This window comes from Lactuca serriola, chromosome 9 (genome assembly GCF_051521515.1).
Source record: "Lactuca serriola cultivar US96UC23 chromosome 9, Lser_US96UC23_V15, whole genome shotgun sequence".
Taxonomy (NCBI): Eukaryota; Viridiplantae; Streptophyta; class Magnoliopsida; order Asterales; family Asteraceae; genus Lactuca; species Lactuca serriola.
This window is the reverse complement of record NC_136416.1, coordinates 156,453,650-156,459,914: the sequence shown is the minus strand read 5'-3', so window position 1 is coordinate 156,459,914 and position 6,265 is coordinate 156,453,650. Positions and strand designations below refer to the sequence as shown.

The following is a 6,265-nucleotide window of genomic DNA, read 5'->3' as shown; positions in this document are numbered from 1 at the left end:
CCTGTTTTTGATGGTGTAATGATTATGCTAATCCATTTTCAATGGTTATTATCAAATTTTCAAGTTTTATATATGTTTATATGATTCTTGAAATAGTTGATATGAATGTTCATGCTTATGAGTTTTAGTAAGATCATAGGAATTATTTGCAAATTGTTTGATGATGTAATTCTTGATCTAAATGATATTGATGGAGTCCATAATTTGTCCTCAAGTTATGGATTTCACTACTAGAAAAATAGCCTTTTACGACGCACGAACCATGACACACAGTGATTTATGATACGCAAAGGTGAGTGTCTAAAAAATAATGTCATCTCTTCCAAAATTTAAAGGATTTCAGATGCGCATTTTTGCGTGCCCTAAAATTAGCGTCTAAACAAAAAAAAAAAAACACGGAGGGCACCTGCGTGTCGTCTACGACTGTCGCTTTATAAATTTTAATAGAACACGTGCGTTCCATCCGGGGAAAATGAAATCCCAAAAACTTAAAATCCCCGCCTTCCTTTTTTTTTCTCCCTCCACTTTAATTTCCATAGTAGCTAGGGCTTTTTTCAAGAACTTGCCCCGATTATGCCCTCCTGTACTGCTCGTTCTCTCTTCAACTTCGCTTTCTCTCCTTCTCACTTTGATAAACCCTTTCTCTTCTTCTCAGTTCTCGACGTCGACAGCTTCTCCCACCTCCGACGTTTCTCTTGGTGTTGGAGCCTCCCACCTCTGACCTCCATCTAGCCCCGCCCCACCGTCCAACGCTTTCCAGCGTCACCCAGCCGATGGAGCCCCTCATCTCCGACAATCTCACCTCGCCTGCCCTTGCCAGCAACATTAGGTTTGGTGACCTTAGGGTCATTGCTTTTACTACTCAAATTTACAAGCCCTATATCTTATTAAGGTATGTTTTTCTTGATTCTAACTTCTCATACCCATCTTCAGCTACTAACAAACTACACCCACGACCTTTCTTTCTCTAAACAAAAATCTCCCAGCCTTACTCTACAAGCTCTCTTCCTCTATATCTCTCTCTAAACCTAACACTCCTCGACCATCTTCCCATGATTACTAAGAAACAACACACAGAATGAACCGATTCAATACTTTCAGTCATATTCTTTACAAAAGAACCTCAAATTTTACATGAACTTGGTTTCAATAGTTTCATTCATACCATAATCAGTGTTCAGAAAGGAAAGATGAACCGATTAAGAATACAGAAAAAGTGATGTCTCCTACCAGGGTCCAACCTTGAGATCGAGGGAGTTCTTTAGGGAAATCACATATAATCGATGCCTAAGGAATTCGTCGTCAATGACAGCTGGAAAACGACAATGGCGGTGAAAGATTAGGAGTATGAGAATCGCTTTCATTATCTTCAAAGATTTCGTTAGTCGTCTTTTCTCATTTTTATTTCTCATCTCAAAAATCTATGTTTGTATGTCTATATTAGGGTTTTATTTTGCGTGTTATTCAACCCCACTCTTGCTCTTTATCCACTCAGGTAAGCTACAGTTTTATTGCAAAAACTACTATGTGTTTAGTACGTAAAATCTTTTGATCATTTGTTTTTGGTGGAGTTTAAAATTTAGAAATCATGTCTTGAGTTGCTGGAATTCTCTTTACCCATAGTGCTTTGGCTTAATATTGATATTTGATTGTGCTATTTGACCATATACCATCACAGGTTTTCATAGGTTCACTAATGTGTGATCAGATAATGAAAGAGTTTTAGAGGCTACAGTTGTTTAAATAGTTCATACAATGGGCTGATGTGTGCTATTATAGAAAGAAATAGACATCAATATTGAGTAATTGATTAGCTTATGGTGAGGATGTTAAAACATGAAATAAAACCTGATAAATCTAGTGCATCATCTGTCCACATAAATAAATAAGTTCTTGTGTCTTCTTAGCTTAAATATAAATAAGTATCAATCTCTTTTCATGACATATACAGTTTCTTTTTACAGGTATAACAAAATGTCTGGAAGGAATCGAATGCCATGGGGCCCACGTGAGGGCCCAATACACCAGGCCCATGGTCCCCTCCCCAAATTACCTGTTGTGAAAGGGAATTAACTATTGTGAAAGATGAGATTCATATATTAGGTTAAATCATCCCCTTATTATATGCTGAAAAAGATGCAAGAGCCTTTGTGTTGGTTGTTATCTTTTCCTGTAAAATTAAGACAACTCTTTTTCAATCTTACACTTCAGAAGCTTAAGTACAATAGACATGAGGTGAAATTGACATAAGCATATATATATATATATATATATATATATATATATATATATATATATATATATATATATATATATATATATTCCTTTGTGTTGGTTGTTATCTTTTCCTGTAATGAAGTTGTTTGGAAAATATTGGTTTTAGAAATATAATTATTTTTCCTGTTCTATGACGTATAAGTACACCCATACTAAAATAATATTAATATTTTTTTATTGTTGTTTAAAAAGCCGTAGGAGAGGTTTTAGATGGGATGAAGCCAACCTTGGTGAAATTGAAGCAAATAAACATGTAAGACAGAAAATCACAGAACCCAAAGCTCCATATCATCCTATGATGCATGATACTGATGGTATTATACATATCCCACATTCCATTAAATTTAAATTAATTATTAATTTGTTATGTAAATTAATTCAAGTGTTGTTGACTATTTGTAGGATCTTTATCTCCTATTGGGGGCTCTGATAGTTTCCTTGAAGGAGATGATAACAGCAACATCAGACTGAATGCTGATGCAATTCGTTCAACACTGAATGAGATGGCATCTTCTAGTAGCAATAGTAACTCCCATTCTGGATGGACATCTTAAGATGATGAAGATGAAGCAGATGTCATGGATCATGATCTAGGTTCTTCCTACTTCCTTCATCTTCACCCTTTTGCTTTTCTTTTATTCAAAAAAAATTAAAATTAAACTGATGATATGATGAGGGTTCAGATGATGAAGGTGGGAAGAGTGCAAGAAGCTTTAGGGAGAAAAGAAAGGCGCACTATGATGAATATCGCAAAGTGAAAGAGTTATAGAAGAAGGAATCAATGAAAAAGGATGATGAAAAGCAATCCATTGTTGATGGTGTGGGAGATATAAATATCAGTATGCACTACAAAAGATAAGGACACGCAAACATGTTCTTTATTTCTCATCTTATTGGATTTATTTATAAAATCATTATTAAGTTATCTGATGAGCTTATTTTGTACATCATAATGCAATTCACATATGAAATTCGAGAGGGTAGGAGAAAACGGGTTCTCTCGGCTGCAGGGAGTTTGGATGCCGCGGGAGATTGTGATCTGGATTGTGATGAAGATACTAACAGCTCTGTGTTTCCCTTATGTGTTGTCACGAGGGGTATTTACGGTATTTTGTTACCTGTTGGTGGTGAACTCGGGTGTTTACAGGTTTGCATGGGTGGGGTGTATGACATTTAGTATGGTAATCGGTAAAAGGTAAAAGGTAAAAGTGAGTCGGCATTATATCATATCATATTATCATATATTGATATGTTATCATATATGAGTGGCTATTTGATCAATGTCAATTGACACAAATATATAAAAGTGGGCTCACTCTATTTTGATCTTTTTTACTCAATTGTCACATTACGTTTGGCCCAAAGTGAGTAGGCTTCAACAAATATTAATTTTTGTTTTTGTTTTATATTTGGGACAATGTTATTAAATATTATTTGTATTTTTGTATTCCCATGTTATTAGGTCCAAACCATGGATATTTGAATTTGTTGATTTTGGAGGTGAAATGAGACGAGATATATTTGCGTGTTTTCCAATCGGGTGACACTGAATTGGGTTTGTCATCAAAGTAAGGTTTGATTTAATCTCTTCAATCCTTAACACATTGATATGTCATATGTTAAAGTTGACTCAATCAGTTCTTGTTTTTGTTGTAAATTGTAAATTGTAATTCAGGGGATTCTTGGTCCATGTGCATCACTTGAGAAGGTTCATATAGTATTTTAAATAATGTTGACTCTTTGTTGACTTATTGTTGTTTTTTGTGCAGAAATGTGCTTTATGTTCTGATACTAGTATTGGTCAAGGGGGTACTATTACATGGAAGGTGCTTCAATACACACTTGCTTACTCCATTGTACACAAACTAAGGAAATAGGAAAACACACAATGGAAATTGGAAAGCGAATGAAAATGACAAGTGATTTTGTGTTGTGTTTACAGGGTTGATGAAAGCGAATAGCTCTCGAGTTAGAATTGGAAAAGAAAGCTCAAGCCGAAAGAGATAAGATGCTGAAAATGCAAGTGTTGTATTCTTCATTTCAATTGTTAGTATGAAACATAAAGTAGATTAGATGAATGCAAATTTATATATTGTAAGAAATAGAATTGTATGACATTAAAGTTTATTCAATGGATTGTATTTTTTTGTATATGGTATTTTATTTCTATTATGACACATTAAATGCAAATTTAATTTAAAAATTAATAAATATATAAATATATATTTTTTTAAATATTTAAATTTACGATACGCAAAAATGTGTGTCATCTTCATTTATGACATGGCCTTTCTTGACAGAGGCTTTCTTGATACGCATTGCATGTCATTAACACGCGCGTCGTAAGGTTACGACACGCGAATGCGTGTCGTCTTCCTTTATGACAGGGCCTTCCTTGATACGCATTGCGTGTCGTAAACGCGCGTCGTAATTGCACGTCGTAAATGAGCGTCGTAAATGCGCGTCGTCTCTCTTTATGACAGGGCCTTCCTTGACGCACATTTGCGCGTCGTCTGAGCCTTTTACGACGCGAAATGAGCGTCGTAAAAGGCTGTTTTTCTAGTAGTGTTTCCAAAAGTCATTTCTTTAAAGAGTCATTAAAGAACCATAGGTTACATAAAATGAAGAGTCTTCATTTTAATAAACCACTAAACTCATAAGTTATGAAGTTGAAAAGTTTTGAAGAGTTTCAAAACTTGCCCTCAAGTTTTGGAATTTGTAAAGTCACTTGAGAAAACCTTAATTCCAAACCCTAGAGTTTTAAAAGTTAAAATTCAACCCTTATACTTTATAGTATTATAAGTTAATATATATATATATATATATATATATATATATATATATATATATATATATATATATATATATATATATATATATATATAAGAGCAAGTCAGTTTTCCCGTTAGTAGGCCTCATTCACGAAGCCAGTCTATAAAAGGGGGGGGGGGGATAAGGTTGTTGCTTATAAAATGGCAGCTTAATGGGTGTCTACTCTCACCCACCGCTTCCTTGACTGGTGGAGGATCGTTGGCCGAACGGGTAAGACAAGGACTATAATTCTCATTAAAAGTATAATGATAAATATAAAGTAACTAAACTTTTTTTTTTTAAATTCCCATTCTTAGTTACTTTAGGAAAATGTGAAATTGGTGCTAACCGATGACATTATACTTTGTACCTTACCAAGTCGTTGGTGGAGCGTGTGTGGGTAAGCGGCACACCAACATGGACTAGTAAGAGTGGAAAAGGGTGACTTAATGTTTATCATAGATTGGTGGAGTGCGTATGGGTAACCAGCACACTGATTAGGTGATAAAGATTAAGGATACCAAGTTAATTTGCATGGTTATTCACACCTTGTTTGTGATCCTCGGCATCCCAGTCACAAAATTGAGAGGGCACAATCGAGATTTAAACATGCCATTGAAAAGTTCAATGAATCTCAAAAGAACCTAGGAGTTTCAATCCAATTAAAACTTAATACCTATTTCGTTTTTCTGATGGAAATTGGTAAATCGTCATTCACCTACATTCAAATCTTTTATAGCTTGGATTACGACATCCCTCTTCCAAGTTATAAAGTATTGTGTTTGGTCGTAGACTTAATATCACATTTGGGTGTCTTATTAAGGGTCCAATATCTAATCTAAACTTGTCTTTCTTCTTTTCAGATGTCATCCAACAATGCTGCTTCTAGCTCAAAACCTACCGACTCCTTCTCTCTCATGAACCTTTGTGGGAGAGTCATCTTTGATGGTTCAAAATTTAATGATTGGATCAGGAACATCAAGATGGTTATACGTTACGAGGACAAGGAATATGTCCTAGACAAGGAGCTAAAATAAATTGATGAGTCTACTGCTACTCCTGAGGAGATCGCCGACTTTAGGGCACATGAGAGAGATGCTACCAAAGTGGCATGTATCATGTTGGCCACAATGACAGCTAAACTCCAGAAGTTCTATAAGGACTTTTATCCTTTTGA

General features: G+C 35.0%; 1 pseudogene; it reads left to right on the top strand.

Moving 5' to 3' along the window:
* The first annotated feature begins 2,230 nt into the window (after positions 1-2,230).
* On the top strand, positions 2,231-4,225 carry LOC145076185 (uncharacterized; annotated as a pseudogene).
* The last annotated feature ends 2,040 nt before the right edge of the window (positions 4,226-6,265 follow it).